This window comes from Emys orbicularis, chromosome 3 (assembly GCF_028017835.1).
Source record: "Emys orbicularis isolate rEmyOrb1 chromosome 3, rEmyOrb1.hap1, whole genome shotgun sequence".
Taxonomy (NCBI): Eukaryota; Metazoa; Chordata; order Testudines; family Emydidae; genus Emys; species Emys orbicularis.
The window spans coordinates 79,488,045-79,510,046 of record NC_088685.1 but is presented as its reverse complement, the minus strand read 5'-3'; the positions used below and the strand labels follow the sequence as shown (position 1 = coordinate 79,510,046).

The 22,002-nt window shown below is 41.5% G+C and overlaps 1 protein-coding gene across 1 annotated transcript in view; it reads left to right on the top strand.

Moving 5' to 3' along the window:
* Positions 1–22,002, top strand: part of ASCC3 (activating signal cointegrator 1 complex subunit 3) — a 525,526-nt gene that overhangs the window by 198,866 nt on the left and 304,658 nt on the right. The window lies entirely within an intron of this gene.

Genomic DNA, 22,002 nt, shown 5'->3' with positions numbered 1-22,002 from the left:
AGCCAGAACTATGAATGGAAACTTACATTTTACTGGGATTTTTCAATACGAAGCGAAATATGCTGATATGATACTGTTTGTGGCAAAGCATGAATGCAAAGTAGATTGAAACTAAGAAGATTTATAGTGCTGCTGGAAAAGCATTATCTAAAGGAGTAGTAGAAACAAAATATGTGATACTCTGGTATTTTCTAAATATCAGAGGGGTGTGTAGCAGAGGGGGGAAGGAGGGAATGGAGAGCATAGAAAAATACCGGATTCTCGTGATCCATTACAAACAGAAGAGGTTCAGAGATGGACAATGAATATGATTAGAGCCATGGGATAGGATTCCATATGAAGAGAGATTCGAAATTTAGGACTGTTCAATTTAGAGAGGAAGTGAATAAGAAGGACATGATAAAGTAATGAATGATATAAAGACGATAAAATGGAGTTCCTATTTATCCTTTTTATAATACAAGAACAAGGGTACCTACAATGAAATTATCTGGCAAAACAATTAAAATAGATAAAAGGAAATATTGTTGTGCTCAACACATTGATCTGTGGGGTCAAAAAAGGATTAGACATTTCTTTGAACAATTAGCGCATCCACAAGTACACTGTATAGGACAACTGTTTTAGAAGGACTTATAAACTCTCACGCTTCGTGGCTGAAGTCAACCATTAACTAGCAGGGGCTAAAAAGAAACTTCCTTATAGGCAGGTTATTCCATAAGAGCCAACTGAATGTTGCTTGCATGTTCTTCTGAAATATCTGTTTCTGCTCACTGAGGGACAGGATACTGGACAAAATGGACCACTGGTTAGATCTAATATGGTAATACTGATATCCCTGTGTAAATGCAATATAATTATTACCATTGCTACTGCTACTACAAAATGTTGGAAAACTCTACTTTGTGCTAAGATCCCTTGTCTTAATACAGCTTTAACCTTCCAAATCAGTGGATTTTTGATGAGTTCTGTGCAATTTTGCGTACAGTGTTTTTTTTTCTTTTGCGGGAGGTATTGTTTGTTATCCCAGATGTCTTATGAAAAGGACCAGATATTCTAGTGTTGATTTCTCTATTTCTACTGTAGAAGATCAGCATCTACATACTCTTTTGTTCCTATGAGACTTGCAGCATCATTTTTTCATAGCACAAAGATATTTTGTTTCAAATTGATATCACTGGAATTTTAAGACAATCAAAACTGAACTTGAATCACTGTTGGACTTCAGCTCATTTTGTGTCCAGTAAATATGCAATTAAATAACCCTCCCTCCTCCCCCCCCCGCCCAAAAAACAAACAAACAGAAAGGAAAAATCTTAAACCAAAAACAAACAGAAGAACACACCACCAACCACCATAGTTCAGCAGAAATTGTAGCATCAGAAATGGAGCCCTCATGAATTGCCACTTGCTTTCATAATGGCAAGAAGAAGGAAACAATGGAGAGTACTGCAAATCTTTATAACAGAATTTGCAAAATTGTGGGGAAGGGAAGAGAAATGAATATCAAAATATTGAGATAGAAGGAAACCTCACTATGATAGACACATTCCAGAAGAGAAGGATAATCAACAGAGAAAACAAAACTGTGTAAACAGAACTGTTTTTAAAAGATTGGAAGGTAAGCGGTAGAACCAAAAAAAGATCAAAACATTTAAGAATAATGAGCCCTCCAGAGGTGAAGGACAAACAAGCTGCATCTGTTTTGAACAATAGCTGCCTAATATTCTTAAAATGGAAGCAAAAATTTGTGAGTTTGCAATCTGCTTTTTATAAAATTAAAGAATTAATTGCTGCATGAGGAGCTACAAAGGAAGAAATGCCTATTGTTTCCATTTATATTTTGCTTTAGACACATTAAAGCAGGTTACTGCCATTGACTTCCTTTTGGTCAGGATTTCACCCTAAAAATTATAGAATAGTTGTCTCAAGACAATCATATATCTCTTATGCCAAAACTCTGTTTTATTTAAAACAAACATAAAAAAGACTGGCTTTTTAAGAAAGAGAGACTGATGTGGACTTGAAAACAATGAGACAAGAAGCCAATATGGAACCTGCAACTTTATTAACTATCAGGGACTTTTCTCCTCCCCACAACACATGCACAAACACACACACACTCTGTCTCTGTCTGTCTCTCTCAGATTACCAGCAGGGCCATTCCAGTGCAGGGCACTAAAGACACAGGGTTCTACAAACTTGTGGATGATATGAGGGCAGTGCCTCCTCTACACCTCCAGACCTGGGACCCAGAGTACCAGCCCTACTTTCCTTCACGCAGGAAGTAAGAGAGATGAGATGACAGGAGCCATGTGCTGTGTGACAGATGGATGCATGCCTCCTCACTATGCGATGTCATGCTCTGGGCCCATGCCCAAACAGCATATTGGAGAAATATAGTCTAGACGAACTGTGACTGAAAACATCCCTGTATTCACACCCTAGACGCTATTGTACTAATCCTTATACAAAATATGCCTTGTAAGGTATAATTTGAAAATTAAGAACTCACTGGTCAATAATATCATGGTGAAATGTATGTAGCAACATTTATATGTAAAGTTATTAAATCCCCTTGTATGACGATCTTATCACATGTTCAAAACCACACAGCCCTGCCCAGGCAGAAGTGTCCTGAATGAAGAAATCTGTGTTTACCTCAATTTACATATAAGCAATAAACAGGGTTCTCATGTCAGCGGGGAGAGGAGATGGCAGGAGACAAAGCAAATTTGCAATTCATCAAACACAAGTGAGAAGAACAAACATGGAGCCTCCTTCTCAACCAGACTCCATTTCACCTTCCTTACTGTGGGAATAAAACTTTGCTTTGAGCTGTAATTCTTGGGAGAATCCACTTCAAAGTTAACTGGACTATAAAAGAAAAGGGCAGAAAACCCCAAATTCATGCTCTCTCTTTGACATAAGAAGACAAAGGAACCAGCCCTTTGACTTCAGGGGGACATTCTGATCTGAGAATTTGGTTAGACATGTTGCTGGGTACATGTGGTAAGGATTTTACCTTGAACAAAGTCTATCTTAAGTTTTAGCTACCAGAAAGCATTTTATCTTTTTTTCTCATGTAATCATTTCTGACTTTAATTCTGATACTTGAATTCACTTAAAATCCTATCTTCTTTTGTTGTTAAACTTGTGGCTCACAATTGAGCTGGAAGGGCACATCAAATGGGGTCTTTCCGAGATCTGTCTTGGGTCCAGTTCTGTTTGATATTCTCATGGATTATGAGATAGAGAATACACTTACAAAGTTTGCAGATGATACCAAGCTCGGAGGGGTTGCAAGTGTTTACAGGATTAAAATTTAAAATGATCTTGACAAAACAGAGAAATGGTCTGACAAATCCTAAGAACTACACTTAGGAAGGAATAATCAGTTGCACAAATACAAAATGAGAAATGACTGCCTAGGAAGGAGTACTGCAGAAAAGGATCTGGGAGTTATAGTGGATTACAAACAAAATATGGGTCAACAGTATAATACTGTTTGGGGGTGACCCTGCCAGCAGGTAGGGGATCTTGGGGGACAACTACTGCACTGGTGGGGTGCAAAATAAACTTTATTAAGAAAATGCAAAAACAGGGAAAATTCAATAGTGAGGGGTATGGGGTTTTTTAAGGTAGACAATTGGGGAGGGGTTTCTTTTAGTAAATAGGATAGGGGGTTTCAGTAGTGGGGTACAATACAGTTGGTAACCAATTAACACTGAAGTATAAATGTAACAGGTAGCTAACAGTTTCTATGTAAAGGGTGTGTCACAGCAGCATATAACCAACTAACAGTTATGGGTAAAATGTGTTAAATAACCAACAACTCTAGGTAAAAATATGTCACAGTGGTGTAAATGTAAAATGTGAGGTGTGTTAGAAAGGAAAAGGGTAACCAATGGGGGTTTATGCTAGACTTTAGTAATACAATTGAGGTTTGGCAGCAGTAGGAGCGTGGTGAGCATGTGGGGGAAGGGATTAAAAGAGAGAGAGAGAGAAAGGCAGTGTTAGAGGAATGAGGTTGGGGGATGGGGGAAGAGGAGCACGTGGTGGAGCAGAGACCAAAGGCAGAGGCGCTGCGGAGGGAGATTTAAACTCAGGGAGACACAGAGAGCAGACAGGCTGCAAGTTTAAACAGCAGAGAGACTGTTTTGACAGGATGGAGTACAGCTATCCAACATGGGGTGATTAAAAACAAACAAACAAAAAAAGACCTCAGGCAGCAGGTGGATGCCTTTCTAGCTGCCTGGCAGGATTCAGGTAGATGTGTAAGCTGATTACTGCTCCTCGGTGGCAGGTTCCAGTGCAGTTGGGAGGTCAAAAAGGGACCAATTGGAGGTCCTTGTAATCATACAACAGTAGGACTGGAAAGAACGTCAGTAGGTTATCTAGCCCAGTCCCCTGCTCTGAGGTGGGACTAAATATCATCTAGGCGATCCTGACTGGTGTTTATCTAACCTGTTCTTTTAGATGGATCATTCCACTGATGGAGATTCCACAACCTCCATAGGCAATTTGTTCCAGTGCTTAATTACCCTTACATTTAGGATGTTTTTCCCAATGTCTAACCTATATCTCCCTTGCTGCAATTTAATTCCATTACTTCTTGCCCTGTCCCCATTGGTTAAGGAGAACAATTTATCACCCTTTTCTTTATAACAAACGTTTATGTACTTGAAGACTGTTATGTCCCCCCTCAGTCTTCTCTTCTCCAGACTAAACAAACCCATTTTTTTCAATCTTTCCTCCTAGGTCATATTTGCTAGATCTTTAATCATTTACTCTCCTCTGAACTTTCTCCAATTTGTCCATATCTTTCCTGAAGTGTAGTGCCCAAACTGGACACAATACTCCACTGCTGAGTAGAGTGGAGGAATTACTTGTGTGTATTGCTAATACATCCCAGAATTATGTTTGCTTTTTTCCCCCTGTCTGTTACAGCTGTCTCCCTGCTGCATTCCTTTCCCCCCCTCTCCTTTCTGTTTGTCCTGTGTGGCCGCCCCTCCCAGCCATTATGCTAACTAAAGTCACAGCCCTATTCACAGGAATGGCTTGTACAGACTAACTGGAGCCATTGCTCTGCCTAGGGAGGGGGCTTCTTGCTTCTTTGTTTGGTTCCTTTGTTCAGACCCCGGCTCGGTGTGGGGGGCGCTGCCCAGAAATGCAAGACCTGAAGTGGCCAACTAATTAAGCATATGAGTCATACCTGTGGCTCAGAACATGCCCAGGTATGCCTATGCTTACCTGCAGCCTTTCCCTGCCTTCTCTCCTCCCCTGTATCAAGAGGAGCCAATCAAAAGTACTGGTGGGAAACTGCCTGAGTTTGCCTTTAAAGCCGGACATTTTCTGATCAGACCTCGGAGAAGGTCCTTGCTTTGCCACCTGGTCTGATCAGCTAGGGGTCTTTGGGGGGCCCTCTCCCCGCTCTCGTTTGTTTTTGAGCGTACCCCCGTTTTTAAACTCCCCTCCCATGAACAACGAATTTGTGCCTGGAGATCTCCTGATTATTGTAAGCGAATCGAGTCCTCTCTCCATCCTCCGATGCTACTGCCGTTCCTGTCTCTGTGCTTGCTGCTGTCCTGGGGAATGGTAAGAACTCCCTCTTGCAAACTCCCCCCTGTCCTAGCTGCTGGCCATTACTCATATAGTAATTTAAAGGTGGCAGAATCTGGCCCTTCATGTCATGTTGTCTCATTGAGCAAGATGCTGCTCAACATGACTAAAGATGGTAGACTAAAATGAATATATGGGATACATTTTTAGACTGCATACATGATGAAACATATTGGTTAGATGGCTTGTGATAAAAGAAAAGCTAGGGGGTATTACTTAACAATAGGTAACATTTATGCCCTTAATGGGTATCAAAAGCACTATGAAGCATAGCAATATGATGGCTGCTGGTGAGTTTAATTACACTGGTCTACAATTTTTGAGAAGTCGTCTGCTTCAGAGATAAAATGTGCTATTTATTATGTATTTTGATGTGCTGAATTCAAATATGACAATTAAAACAACTGATTGGCTACTGTTTCTAAGATATTTAAGTTTTTACATTTTATGTCTATGTATATTGTGTAGATAGTAGAGTTTTAATCATAAATTGTAAACCTAGGTCTTTTCATGTGTTTATGGTTGCTTTACATGATAATATTTCACCTGTCCTGTTTATGTAACACTTTAAAAATCAGCAAAAGGGTTATATAAATAAAATGTATTATGAAACAAAAGGCAAAAAACTATTCTGTACATAGTTTAGTCCTATTCAGTGTCTACTCGGCTCTTCTTGGCTTGTCTCTTGTATTCATTAAATGGAGCATCTCTTGTCACTGTCCAGCAATAGTCTGCAAGCATTGATGGGCTCCATTTGCCCTGATAGCGTTTCTCCATTGTTGCAATGTCCTGGTGAAATGGCTCGCCGTTGTCGTTGCTCACTGCTCCGCAGTTCGGTGGAAAAAAATCTAGATGAGAGTGCAAAAAATGTACCTTTAGTGACATGTTGCAACCAAGGCTTTTGTATGCCTTGAGGAGGTTTTCCACCAACAACCTGTAGTTGTCTGCCTCGTTGTTTCCGAGAAAATTTATTGCCACTAACTGGAAGGCTTTCCATGCCGTCTTTTCCTTGCCACGCAATGCATGGTCAAATGCATCATCTCGAAGAAGTTCACGAATCTGAGGACCAACAAAGACACCTTCCTTTATCTTAGCTTCACTTAACCTTGGAAATTTTCCACGGAGGTACTTGAAAGCTGCTTGTGTTTTGTCAATGGCCTTGACAAAGTTCTTCATCAGATCCAGCTTGATGTGTAAGGGTGGTAACAAAATCTTCCTTGATTCAACAAGTGGTGGATGCTGAACACTTTTCCTCCCAGGCTCCAATGACTGTCGGAGTGGCCAATCTTTCTTGATGTAGTGGGAATCTCTTGCACGACTATCCCATTCGCAGAGAAAACAGCAGTACTTTGTATATCTAGTCTGCAGACCAAGCAAGAGAGCAACAACCTTCAAATTGCCACAAAGCTGCCACTGATGTTGGTAATAGTTTATGCACCTCAAAAGCTGGTTCATGTTGTCATAGGTTTCCTTCCTATGGACTGCATGACCAACTGGAATTGATGGCAAAACATTGCCATTATGCAGTAAAACAGCCTTAAGACTCGTCTTCGATGAATCAATGAACAGTCTCCACTCATCTGGATCGTGAACGATGTTGAGGGCTGCCATCACACCATCGATGTTGTTGCAGGCTACAAGATCACCTTCCATGAAGAAGAATGGGACAAGATCCTTTTGACGGTCATGGAACATGGAAACCCTAACATCACCTGCCAGGAGATTCTACTGCTGTAGTCTGGAGCCCAACAGCTCTTCCTTACTCTTGGGTAGTTCCAAATCCCTGACAAGGTCATTCAGTTCACCTTGTGTTATGAGGTGTGGTTCAGAGGAGGAGGATGGGAGAAAATGTGGGTCCTGTGACATTGATGGTTCTGGACCAGAAGTTTCATCCTCTTTCTCTTCCTCGTCTGACTCAAGTGAGAATGATCCTGGTGCATCAGGAACTGGCAGTCCTTCTCTGTGGGGTACTGGGCGTATAGCTGATGGAATGTTTGGATAATGCACAGTCCACTTTTTCGTCTTTGACACACCTTTCCCAACTGGAGGCACCATGCAGAAGTAACAATTGCTGGTATGATCTGTTGGCTCTCTCCAAATCATTGGCACTGCAAAAGGCATAGATTTCCTTTTCCTGTTCAAGCACTGGCGAAGATTTGTTGCACAAGTGTTGCAGCATATGTGTGGGGCCCACCTCTTGTCCTGATCTCCAATTTTGCAGCCAAAATAAAGGTGATAGGCTTTCTTAACCATAGTGGTTATACTGCGCTTTTGTGATGCAAAAGTCACTTCACCACAAACATAGCAGAAGTTATCTGCACTGTTCACACAAGTACGAGGCATCTCTGCTCACTTTGGCTAAACAGAAATGTGTCCTTTTGCAAAATCAAACACTGACAAATAAGAGAGCACGACACCGTATGATTTCTAGAGCTGATATATGGCAATTTGTTCAGCAGAGTGATGTAAGCTTCGTTATGATTGCATCATCCATGACTTCTAGGAATAACATGATGCAATTCATATCATGTATGACGCAATACCAGCTTCAGATTGCATCATTCATTGTTTTGCCTAAAAAGCAAGTACTGTCCAAACCCAGTCATAGATTTATTCATAGATCCAGTCAAAGATGTATTTAGTCATTTCTGGTTTAAATTGAGATCCCTTCCCTTTATAACTCACTTATCCTCCGCCATTCCCAAGTCAAGGGTCGTATATACTGACCCAATAGCATATCTTGAAAACTAGAGCCAATCAACAATTTTAAGCATCATTTTCATTCTCAGTGACCCAGAATTAGTAAAGTTTGACTACATTTATTTCAGAAGCATTTTGGCTGTAGAGCAGTGTTATTAACTAAATGGGTAGACAGACCATCTCTTCCTCAGCTAACTCTAAAGAATTGAAAGATACCTTAAAATGTTTTAATTGGAGTAATATATTTAGGGATCCCCCAACATATAAAGATCGAGTTCCATTCCAGCCCTTCTCAAACTAATTCTGGAATGGATATTTCTTTTCATCTTAGACTGTTTAAACAATGTAATCTCTACAAACATAGCATTCATAATTATATCTAATCATGCACCAATGTTTTGAGGGATTAATAGCAGTGCTACACACACACGATAAGAATGGAAAGTTCAACACTGTTATTAAAATACATTCATTTTACACATGCAGATGATAAATCTGCTATCCATATTGTTGAAACAATAACTACCCATGGAACAAATCACACATTGCTTCCTATAAAATAAGGAAAATCTTGCAGATAAATAGCCTTGTATATTGGGTTAATGAATCAGAATATTGATTACTATTTACCAATTCCTATTGAAACCTGTTTTAAAATATTTAATAATATGGTTATATATATCTTCCTTCTTAATGATTTTACACTGAGGTCTTAAGGAAGAAAATGTGTATTCTAGAATTTCCTGCCTAGTCATACTGTCATATGTATTACCTATTTTGCATACTACTTTTGTAGCTATAACCAAGTTTCAAAAATAGGCGGGGTTTTTGCTGTGGGAGGCGCGCACGGGAGGCAGCAAGACATTCTCAGTGCATAGACATCAAGGAAGAAGTTGTCAAAATTGTTCACTGATTTTGTTGCCAAACTTGAGACAATTTGGATCTAAGGTTCAGAGGCAGCTTCCATTGACTTAACTTGGAAATGTAAGTGATTAAGTACTTATTGTCTGAAGTTGGGTACCCAGGAATTGGGGATTGAGGTGTGAACAAAATTAGAGGGCACTTGAAAATTTGGACCCTAATGTGTGTAGAGGTAGAAAGAGGAGGGGAAGGGATGTTAATTGTAATTTAGAAATAGGTAATGGATTTTTCTTTTGAAGTTTTACACATTAGGCCAAATCCCTTTCCCTGCTAGAGCTACTTTGTGCCAGTCCATCAGCGTAGAACATCTGCAAAGCTGACTTGCCAGGCTGTCGAAAGATGGTGTTGGTGTGGGGGAATCCCCAGGTGGGGGTACACTGGAGAGTAACAGCTGTACCCTAAGTTACACCTAAGGCTAGAGAGGGTGTAGAAGAGGCTTGTGGCCATGTTTGGGGGCCCCTCCTTACCAGGTGCGCTGGGTACCAAACCTGTGACACTGAAACACCTGAGAAAAGATAGGTATAATAGAATTGCTGACATAATCTTAGCTCTAGTAGCGTGAACAGCTCATTAATGCACATTTTGCACTTTTCAATTTTTGAAGAATGTTTTTGCAAGTGATTTAAATTGACTTTACTAAACTTTTTTTAGTGGAAAAATTGCTTTGAGCTCTGCTGATATACTGTGGATATAACATCAAAAGAGTTCTTTGAAACTAATTTGTAGCTTTGATGTTTAAAGTTATGTAGTCTTGAGCATAACACAGATGTAAAATCAAAATGTTTAAACCTTTTTAATCAAAATTTCTACAGCTCTGTAATATCTATTTAGCATATTGGTTTAAAAGACCAGTTGAACTGTTTTCTGAATTAGTGATGCATATTCTGAAGTATCTGGTCATCATTAGCCAGAGATGTTGATGGCGTCTTGACACTTTTGCTACTTAGGGAGGTAGCTCCCTCACAAAAGACATACTGGATATTACACTAGTTCTTAGCTGAACAGTGGGAATAGCATTTGAGTTTTTGTGATTCTCCCTCCTTCCCCAATGAATCACAAATTAAACAACTAAAATTAAATCAGTTATAAAATTCTGTCAATAATTGAATGAAACTGAACACAAAATACCTAGAATTGGTCAAAACAGTTTTGTGAAAGAAACTTGTCCCCTTTTTTGACCCCCCTCCCCCCAAAAAAAGAAGTTTAGAAAATTTTCAGTCAGCTTTAATACAATGGAAGACAAATACAAATCTCTTTAGGCAGTTTATTCTATTTACAACTATTAGGTCACAATCATCAGTTGAGACAACTGGAATAGACAGTATTCGTGATTTTAGTTGTAGTAAAGGAAAATGTCAAAGATGATGCTTTTGGGTGAACATTATTCTACCCCTGATATCACATCTGTATTATGTTCATAACATTTAGAAAATTTATTTTCTAACATTTATTAGGAGTTTACTAATTTATTAGGAGTTTATTTATTAGGAGTTGGTCCTCAGGCCGGTTTTGTTCAATATCTTCATTAATGATCTGGAGGATGGCGTGGACTGCACCCTCAGCAAGTTTGCAGATGACACTAAACTAGGAGGAGTGGTAGATACGCTGGAGGGTAGGGATAGGATACAGAGGGACCTAGACAAATTAGAGGATTGGGCCAAAAGAAATCTGATGAGGTTCGACAAGGACAAGTGCAGAGTCCTGCACTTAGGACGGAAGAATCCCATGCACTGCTACAGACAAGCGACCAAATGGCTAGGCAGCAGTTCTGCAGAAAAGGACCTAGGGGTTACAGTCAACGAGAAGCTGGACATGAGTTGACAGTGTGCCCTTGTTGCCAAGAAGGCTAACGACATATTGGGCTGTATAAGTAGGGGCATTGCCAGCAGATCAAAGGACGTGATCATTCCCCTCTATTGCACATTGGTGAGGCCTCATCTGGAGTACTGTGTCCAGTTTTGGGACCCACACTACAAGAAGGATGTGGAAAAATTGGAAAGAGTCCAGAGGAGGGCAACAAAAATGATTAGGAGCCTGGAGCACATGACTTATGAGGAGAGGCTGAGGGAACCGGGATTGTTTAGTCTGCAGAAGAGAAGGGTGAGGGGGGATTTGATAGCTGCTTTCAACTACCTCAAAGGGGGCTCCAAAGAGGATGGATCTAGACTGTTCTCAGTGGTGGCAGATGATAGAACAAGGAGTAGTGGTCTCAAGTTGCAGTGGGGGAGGTTTAGGTTGGATATTAGGAAAAACTTTTTCACTAGGAGGGTGGTGAAGCACTGGAATGGGTTACCTAGGGAGGTGGCGGAATCTCCTTCCTTAGAGGTTTTTAAGGTCAGGCTTGACAAAGCCCTGGCTGGGATGATTTAGTTGGGAATTGGTCCTGCTTTGAGCAGGGGGTTGGACTAGATGACCTCCTGAGGTCCCTTCCAATCCTGATATTCTATGATTCTATAACAGGCAGGCAGGCTCCCTATTTGACTCCCTTGACTCTCAGGAGCACCTGTGATTTTTAGATGTTAGGCAGTACTTGCTGTGTTTTTTCCCCCACAGGAAAAAGGGAAATAAGCATTCCCAAATCCTCCAGAGTGAGCAAATCCTTAAAACTTAAATTTCCTAGGTTTCTAATAAAGCCAACTGAACCCCCTCCCACCAAAATTCTATTATGTGGCATCATATTTATACCCACCTGGGCTATCAGCAAGGCTGGAACCTTGAGATTCACCACTCAGAACACTGCTATTTGAGTTAATGAAGTAACTGATAGCAGTAGTAAGTTATGTTTGTGTGGACCATCGTTAGAGTAGGATGAGACACATTGCCCATGGGTTTCACTAATATTTACTGAGAGTAGAAGAATGGTGATGCACAGCAATCTCTGGTTCTGGAGGGGAGTGTGTTATAGTGGTCACAGACCTTTCTGCCTGTATCCCATAAGTTTGACCCATTCTGTCCCATCCTCTCCAACCTGTCCTTGTCCTAGTCTCTCTCCTCCACCACTTGCTCCCCTTATCCCAGTTACCCCTTCTTCCTGTGCCATTTTTTTTCATCCCAAACCCAGTCTCTTTGCCTACAATTAATATAAGGCCACCCAGCCTGGGAAATCCTCCTTTCCCTTTTTGAATATTGGCCCATTAGCAATCTTCCAGTCTTCTGGAATATTCCTGCTATTCTAAGGAAAGAAGGAACACAAGCTAGAATAGGGAAAGAACAGATTAAAGAATGTTTAGATAAATTAGAGGTATTCAAGTCAGCAGGGCCTAATGAAATTCACCATAGGGTACTTAAAGAGCTAGCTGAAGCAATCATGGAAACATTAGCAATTATCTTTGAGAACTCATGGAGGACAAGTGAAGTTGCAGAGGACTGAAAAAGGGCAAACATGACACCTGCCTTTAAAAAGGGGAACAAAGAGGACTCAGGGAATTATGGACCAGTCAGCCCAACTTTGATACCAGGAAAAATATTGGAACAAATGATTAAACAGTCAGTTTGTAAGCACCTAGCGAATAGTAGGGTATTAAGGAATAGCTAACATGGATTTGTCAAAAGCAAATCATGCAAAACCAACCTAATTTCCTCCTTTCACAGGGTACAAGCTTAATGGAAAGGGGCAATCTATAGATGTGATATATCTTTGTTTTACTAAGGCTGTTGACACAGTCCCATGTGACATTCTCATAAGCAAACCAGGGAAATGTGGCCTAGATGAAATTACTGTAATGTGTGTGCACTACTGGATGAAAAAACCATACTCAGAATAGTTATCACTGGTTCGCTGTCAAACTGGGAAGATGTATCTAGTGGGGTCCTGAGGGAGTCTGTCCTGGGTCTGTTAGAAGTCAGTATTTTCATTAATGACTTGAATAATGGTGTAGGAAAGTATCAGAGGGGTAGCCGTGTTAGTCTGGATCTGTAAAAGCAGCAAAGAGTCCTGTGGCACCTTATAGACTAACAGACGTATTGGAGCATGAGCTTTCGTGGGTGAATACCCACTTCGTCGGATGCATCCGACGAAGTGGGTATTCACCCACGAAAGCTCATGCTCCAATACGTCTGTTAGTCTATAAGGTGCCACAGACTCTTTGCTGCTTTTACAGTGTAGGAAAGCATGCTTATAACATTTGTGGATGACACCAAGGTGGGAGGGGTTGCTAGCTGTTTGAAAGACAGGATTAGAATTAAAAATGACCTTGAGAAACTGGAGAATTGGTCTGAAATCAGCAAGATGAAATTCAATAAAGACAAGTGAGAAGTAGTACAATTAGTGGATCACAAATTGCATATTTGCCAACAATATGATGCACTTGCAAAAAAAAAAAAAAAAGGTTAATATCACTCTTAGGTAAGTAAGTCACTTACTCTTAGTAAGTCACTGGAGGTAATTGTCCCACTCTAGTTGGCATTGGAGGGCTTCAGCTGAAGTACTGTGTCCAGTTCTGGATGCCACATTTTAAGAAAGATGTAGTTAAAAACAAACAAACCTCAGCATGTGTAGTCTTGAGAAAAGAAGACTGAGTGGGTACCTGTATATAGTCTTCAGATATGTTAAGGGATGTTATAAAGTGATCAGCTGTTCTCCAAGTCCATTGAAGGTGGGCTTAATCTGCAACAAGGCAGGTGACAGGAAAATCTTCCAACTATAAGGATAGTTAAGCACTGGAACAGGATTCCAAGAGAGGTTGTGGAATCCCTGTCCTTGGAAGCTTTTAAGAACAGGTTAGAAAAACACGTGTCAGGGATTGTCTAGGTAAACTTGGTTCTGCTTAGTGCAGGGGGATGGACTTTATGACCTCTCAAGGTCTCTTTCAGCCCTACATTCCTATGATTCTAAGATGTATTAAAAATTAAAATCCAGATCCTGATTAGGTTATGTGTTTTTTGAGAAGACCAATATATTAGACAGTATTTTGCTACTTATAAAAATGAGTCTGAGACACTGGGGTTGCATTGCATCACAGAGTCCATCGTTCCTTTTTGTTCACAAGTTAAGGAACATACTCCATCTGGTAGGGGAAGAAGCAGCTAAAATAGGAACTGCTGTAGTGGAAAAGCACTCCTCCCCCCCCCCCCCCCTTTCCAGCACCACTCAGACCCAGAATTTTGCAGAAGAGATACCCTCAATGCTCAGGGTACTAGGATCAGTTGGTAGCCAGAGAGGAACCAGACAGAGGTCTTACCTACATAGTGGTCTAATCAATGCTCTCTACGGGGGTGTGATTTCTAAGTGCATTAATATGCTGCACATTAATTGGTCTGAGCTATGTTAAAGCACACCAGGGAACCCTTTAATGTGCACCAGCAAGATTTACACAGATCAATTTATGTACAGCCTGTAAGTGCACTTCAGAAATCACACCCCTGAAAGCATATTACCTTATCGTGAAGACAAGCCCAGAAACTGCAGCCAGTAGGGGCAGAAGCAGCAAAGGAAAGTATTTTTGGAAATGTAGAGAATTTTCCACAGTTTGACTAGACATTCTCTCTCCTCTGGTCCTGGTGAGGGATCCAAACCTCCTGCTCCCTCTCCTTGACTGGGCCTGTTTACATGAACATTTAGTTTGCGGCAAGCTAGGGTGTAAATCTACCCCTCACTAGCCTGCTGCATACTAAGTGTCCATGTGGATCCTGCTGATGTGCCCCAACAGTTCCGTAATGTGTTTGATCTATCCAACTTTGAAAACAGGAGTTAATCTAAATGCACTAGGGTGGTGGTTATGAAATGTATTTAATCTGGCCCCCCTTCTTTGTGCCTGTAATCATTTAATCCCGCCTTCCCGAGTATATTTACTGCCACCCAGCTCTGAAGGCCACGCTGCGGCAGACTTAGTGCCCCATTGCCACCCTTACTTCTCTGCTGCTGCTGCCACCCTATGGCTAACTGCTGGAGCCCTGCCACCACCAGGTGAGGGATTGGGGGTGGGGGAAGGAGAGCCCAAGCCCAGGCTGCCTTCTGGTGAGGGATTGGGGTAGGAGGAGGAGAACCCAGATGGCGGTGCTCCAGCTGTCACTTCCGGGTCGGTGGGGCTCCAGTTGTCTCCTTTTTTCCCCCACCTCCTGGATGTGCACAGCCCTTCTGCATGAGCCCCAGCCACCTGAGCTCTTTTTAAAAAAAAAAAAAAAAAAAAAAAAGGGGGGGGGGGGGAAAGCACACAGCTCACGCCTTCCTTGACACATTCCCATGCCTCCCTTGGGAGACTCGTCCCACAGTTTGAGAACCGCTGCACTAGTGAACTGTTAATGTTTGTCAGCAGGGTCCAAGTGCATGGCAGGTTAGTGCTGGGTAGATTTACACCGTAGCTTGCCACAAAGTAAGTGTTTGTGTAGACAAGCCCACAGTCTCTTCACCTTAACTTCACTCCACACCTGACCCTCTTTTCCACTCCCTCCCCCAATCCCCTTCCCTTTTCTTTCCATTAATTGATACCCTCCTAAGTAAACCCATCCAAAAACCAAAACAATGTGGAACTAAAGTGACATTTGCTGCCATCACATTGTTCTGTGCGTGTTATACCTCTTCCCCATCTTGTGTTTGTCATGTCTATTTAGATTGTAATCTCTTTGGGATGGGAACCATAGACTACTATGTGAACAATGCCTAGCATAATGGGGCCCTCACTTTTGGTTGGTCCATAGGCACTTCCACAATAAACATGTTAAGGAACAACTATAGGCTTACCATGTGTTTTGCAACTTTGTCATTCGGGAGTATTAACATGGGGTTGCAGACGACTGTGATACTTCTCTAATTAATATTCAAGATTTAAGCCTTTGAGAGGCAACATAACACATACTTAGCATGCTGGCTGAGGGAAAATTATCATGGCTCCTAAACCATGGCAAGATAGTATGAAAACATCGTTCTTCATTTTTTTTTTTTTTTTTGTGCATAATTCTTGATTTTTGGAAAATTGCTGTAAGTAGAGAATGGTGAGATCAGAGTATTTTAAGCCCTTGGAGTCAGCGGTGGCAGAATTAAACTCGTTTATAAAATTACTTAACCAGGTGGTTGCCTAGTAACAAATGCATTCTGTTCTGAATACTTAAGGGGCATAGATTTTTAAACTGAATCCTACATAAGACTGATCTTTTAAAAAAAGTTTTTATAGTAATATGCTTTTTGATTTTGCAGTTGTAACATTTTCTTTTTGCTCTCCCATTTATGTTTATTAAAGCCAAGAAATTATATACATAGACTGATTCATTGTAATATTACTAACCTTTAATGGAACCATAATATATATTATTTCCTATTGTTTAGTAATGGTGAAAAGGAAACTGTTGCTAACAAAATGGAAGCTTTGTACTGAAACTTTTAACTCCTTTAATGTATGGCTTGGGGTGTTTTGTTAAAAATCACTCCTAAAAGATTTTCATGACTCAACAGTTAATTTTTTTTTTAAAGTTTCCATTATAAACCTACTGTTGATCTCCTCCCCACCCATCTTTAAAACCAAACAAAAACAAAGCAACTAACCAAAGGGGGGAAAAAAAAGACTATTCTTAAGGTAGGTTCCAAGGGAATTTTTTTATAAGAGATTTGATGTTAATTAGATGATATGCTCTGAGACAAGAATTAGGGGGGGAAAGTTAAATTATTTTTTGAAAAATTCCCACCCTTTTCTGTAATATCACAAGGGTGGCAGGGCGGGAGCAACTTGGTCTTAAAAACTCCAAAAATGTTTTTCTCAATGAGAAATAATTAAAAATATTTTTTGCAAGTTACGGTGATTAATTTGGGAGTTTTGAATTCCATAGTGAATAACCATTGATAGGTCTTTGAGGAGTAGATATACATCTAGGTAGGTCATGCAGAATTACAAACTTTAGGCTTGGTCTGTGAAGTTTTTAAACTCCTTAGAAGTTCCTCTCCTCCTTCCCCCCCCCCCCCCAGTAAAAAGTAAATGTGAGAGTTCATGAATTGGGATTGATGCTATTACCTGGTGACCAAAGTAGAATGATAAGGACTGACCGCGAGAGCACTAATGTTGGTAATAGACATGAACAGAAAAGAGATTAAGACGTGAACAGTATAAACCAATGTAAATAGCCAATAACCAGGAAGACGTGGAAAAGGAGAAACATATGTGCATCCGAAGAAGTGGGCTGTAGCCCACGAAAGCTTATGCTCAAATAAATTTGTTAGTCTCTAAGGTGCCACAAGTACTCCTGTTCTTATATGTAGTGCAGTCACTGTATAGGAAAGTACAGAAATACTGCCCATCACAGTGACCAACCCAGCGGAGTTGGTGTTTCATGACCTGCGCTTCTACACTGCTGATGTTGGCTGCAGAGAGAACGCTGTTGTTATTACTTTAACACCTGGTTCGGTTCCTGTGTTTCTTGGCATTCAATGGGGGTTTCATTGGGCCTGTGTCAGTATTTCTGGTACTCCAACACCAGATTGTTTTGACCTTACTTTCTTTTTTTTTTTTTTTTTGCATCTGGGACCCCTGCTTGAATCTTGAGGCCTGTGTCTGCAGCAGTTCTGATGATTCACCTCAGCACTTTGTGTTCATAGGATGCCAAGCTGATCACACCTAAGAAGGATGGAGAACTGTTCTGTAGCTTACAAACCATGTCCTTGTGGCTGGTTTATGTTGGTGGCAGACAACCATCTCTGTTGCATCATTTGCTGGGGAGTTGGCTGAAAACTCAAGGGAGGCTATAGTTACTTGCAGATGTCACTCAGGATTCAATGGGAATGGCTCTCAAGTCATCCTTCAGACATCCCAAAGAGACTCCTCTGCTCAGATGTGAGAGTGGCCTGTAGTGTTTCTAAGGATAAACCCTTGAAGCAGAAGCATGAGTCAGCTGAGGAGAATGAACTCTGAGGCAGTGTTGTTTCCACTTATGTAGGCACAAATTCATCTCCTACTCTGCTACCTTTACAATGAAGGGCTCTGTCAAGTATCTACTCCTTGACACACTTGGGATCCCAGGTATTAGGGGGTAGCCGTGTTAGTCTGTATCTACAAAAACAACAAGGAGTCTGGTGGCACCTTAAAGACTAACAGATTTATTTGGGCATAAGCTTTCGTGGGTAAAAACCTCACTTCTTCGGATGCATAGAGTGAAAGTTACAGATGCGGGCATTATATACTGACACATGGAGAGCAGGGAGTTACTTCGCAAGTGGAGAATCAGTGTTGACAGGGCCAATTCAATCAGGGTGGATGTAGTCCACTCCCAATAATAGATGAGGTGGTGTCAATTCCAGGAGAGGAAAAGCTGCTTCTGTAATGAGCCAGCCACTCCCAGTCCCTATTCAAGCCCAGATTAATGGTGTTAAATTTGCAAATGAATTTTAGTTCTGCTGTTTCTCTTTGAAGTCTGTTTCTGAAGTTTTTTTGTTCAATGATAGTGACTTTTAAATCTGTAATAGAATGACCAGGGAGATTGAAGTGTTCACTTACTGGCTTATGTATGTTACCATTCCTGATGTCCGATTTGTGTCCATTTATTCTTTTGCGGAGGGACTGTCCGGTTTGGCCAATGTACATGGCAGAGGGGCATTGCTGGCACATGATGGCATATATAACATTAGTGGATGTGCAGGTGAATGAGCCCTTGATGGTGTGGCTGATGTGGTTGGGTCCTCTGATGGTGTCGCCAGAGTAGATATGGGGACAGAGTAGGCAACGAGGTTTGCTACAGGGATTGGTTCCTGGGTTGTTGTTTCTGTGGTGTGGTGTGTAGTTGCTGGTGAGTATTTGCTTCAGGTTGGGGGGTTGTCTGTAAGCGAGGACTGGCCTGCCTCCCAAGGTCTGTGAGAGTGAAGGATCATTTTCCAGGATAGGTTGTAGATCGTGGATAATGCGCTGGAGAGGTTTTAGCTGGGGGCTGTATGTGATGGCCAGTGGTGTTCTGTTATTGTCCTTGTTGGGCCTGTCCTGTAGTAGGTGATTTCTGGGTACCCGTCTTGCTCTGTCAATCTGTTTCCTCACTTCCCCAGGTGGGTATTGTAGTTTTAAGAATGCTTGATAAAGATCTTGTAGGTGTTTGTCTCTGTCTGAGGGGTTGGAGCAAATTCGGTTGTATCTTAGGACTTGGCTGTAGACAATGGATCGTGTGATGTGTCTTGGATGGAAGCTGGAGGCATGTAGGTACATATAGCAGTCAGTAGGTCTGGGGATCCCAGTGCTTCAAATCTGTTGTACTGAACGCTGGCTTATCTGATGAGACAGAATCTCCACAGAAAGTGTTGAGCCATTGAAAGAGAGCCAGCAACTCATTGTCGCAGATTTCTCCCTTCTGCGTTCCATGTTTTTGCAGCAGAGATGAAGGCAGTTATTCCAGTATATACTGGGTTACCTGCTCATCACATTGTGTCCTCTCTGAGGCTTCCATTAAGTCGTCAGTGTTAAATTTGAAGCATTCATCTAACTGAATGAGGAGTGGTTGGAGGTTTTTTGGCAAAGAAATTAGCGCTCACATCTAGATAGTGGTAGTAGAGGCAACAATGGCTAGAAGGAACAGTTGCTGCTCACATGGTAATTATCTGTAGTGTTGGGTTTCTTTGTAGTTATCAATCTACAACTGCCACCTTTAATAATAGATAATTAGGCTTTCATGTCCAAGGGGATTAAATGATCTTAAAGAAGAATACCTACCTTGGTCAAATCTCTATCCAACAATAAATGCCAGGAACTTTGAAACTTGGTGGACAAAAGTGTAGGTCTGGTCTGGTATCAGATATATATAGGTTTTGATGCAGATGGTACAGCAGCAAAAGTTAGTGCCTTGGGATTAGGCTCCCGTAGGTCTGCTTGGTTGCAGCCTTCCTTGTTCTTCTGTTAGATCCAGAGAGAGCTTAAAGAGCTTCCTTACACAAGAAACATCTTGTTTGGGAAGCAGGTGAAGGCTCCATTGCGAAAGGCTAAGTCCATGCTGAGTTCTCCTGGGCCACTGAGTCATCACTTGGACCCTTTCCACAAAGGAAGGCAGTCCTCTTCATAAGTGGACTTTCACATCAGCCACTGGCTTCAAGGTGACACCACACGATTGGATGGTCTGAAATTCTGCTGCTCTGAAGAACTTAAGACACTCATCCACACCTCCTTTCAGTGTCTGGATGTTACTTTTTGTGATGTTTGATTTTTGGCACATGACTTTTTGGCATATTTTAAATTTAAATTACTTTTGGAATCTTTGCCTTCTGTGCAATCCATATTTAACTGGAAGTCCAGCAGTTCACTTGAGCAGATAGCATATGATTGGTAATAGGGGGAGGGTCAGAGGCTTGCATCCCATTCTGCTGCTGTCACCTTTTTGGGTATTCATTTTCAAAAGCACATGGAGTTCTCACTGTTTTCATGCTAGAGAGCTGACATCTAGGACTGAGAGTCCCATCAGAATGATAACAGGTCAGTAATTTCTCCGTGCCTCTGCTACATTTGGAATTTACTGATATGCCAACATGCTTCTCACGAGATGGACTTTCATTTTCAGCCTTTATTATTATTATTTTTTTAACCTGTAGAATCAAAAACTGAACTCTGCGAAATTTTAGTTTTAAATTTCTTGTAATAAAAATTTGCATCTGGCCTATAATGGTTAAAAGTACTGTTGCAATGCACACTGTGGTAAAACATTCTTACATTGTGCTTCAATCTATAACTTAAAACATGTCTGGAGAAAACAACTGATGAGTAAAATGATGTCTGCAAAGGTAATTTTTATGCTAGAGAAATAAACTTTAAATCAGAATCCCCAAATAAAGAATTTAAATCAGAAAGATAATCAAGGAATCATTAAACCAGTGATAACTAGATGGGCTAGATTCACAAAAGGACTTAGCTGCCAACATCCCAGAATCCCCACTGGGATTCAGAAAGCTGCTGTTCATCGACCCCCAAACCCTGAGGTGCCTAAACCTGCCCAATGCCTAAATTTTTGCAGCAAAAGTTCCCTAAGTGTCTGTTTCTACCTCTAAGCTTCTGCACTGCAGTCCCATGTCAGGCAGCTAGACTCCTAAGCCTCAGTGCAATGCACAAACCAGAGGAATATAGGCAATCCTTCACCTAACTTGCCTGTGGTGCCTGATCCAGTAAGTGTGTTCAGACCTCACCTGCTGGATCGAGCCCATATACACAAACTTACGTGAAACACTAGAAATGTAGTGGGGGGTGCCAGAACTTCCTCCATAACTTTTAGCCAAGTGGTTAGGGTACTCACCTGGGATGTGGGAGACCCCCAGTTCAAATCCCCCCCTCTACCTGTGGGGGAGAAGGGATTTGAACTGGGATCTGCCACCTCTCAGGTGAGTGCCCTAAGCACTCGGCAATAGGAGATTCTGATGTGGGGCTCCTTCAGTCTCTCCTGTTGAAGCTGTTCATGGTGGATAAATGATTTTAAAAAGTAACTGGAATAGTGGGACTGGATTCTGGGCCTTCCACCTTCCTGTTGAGTGCTCTAACCATCAGGCTACTGAGTCATTCTGTTTGCCCTCTGGCCTAATGATTCTTTTATTATTTATCCACAGTGCAACAGCTTCAACATTGGGCCAGAGCGAGCAAGCAAGCCCCATCCTCCCCCTCCGCCCGCACCTCTTGCTAACATGGTTTAGTGTAGCCTTTAGACCTACCCCTCAATTGGCAACTCCTCTTGGCTTTCTGTAGTCCGGCGTCTCCTACGGTTCTGAACATCTGGGCTGCTCTCCTCTCTGCAGCTCATGGAGGCAGAACAGTGTTTTGGCATCCATGGTCTGGCCAGGTCCCCTCTGCTCCTATTTGCCAGCAGATTCTTTGTCTCCACAGC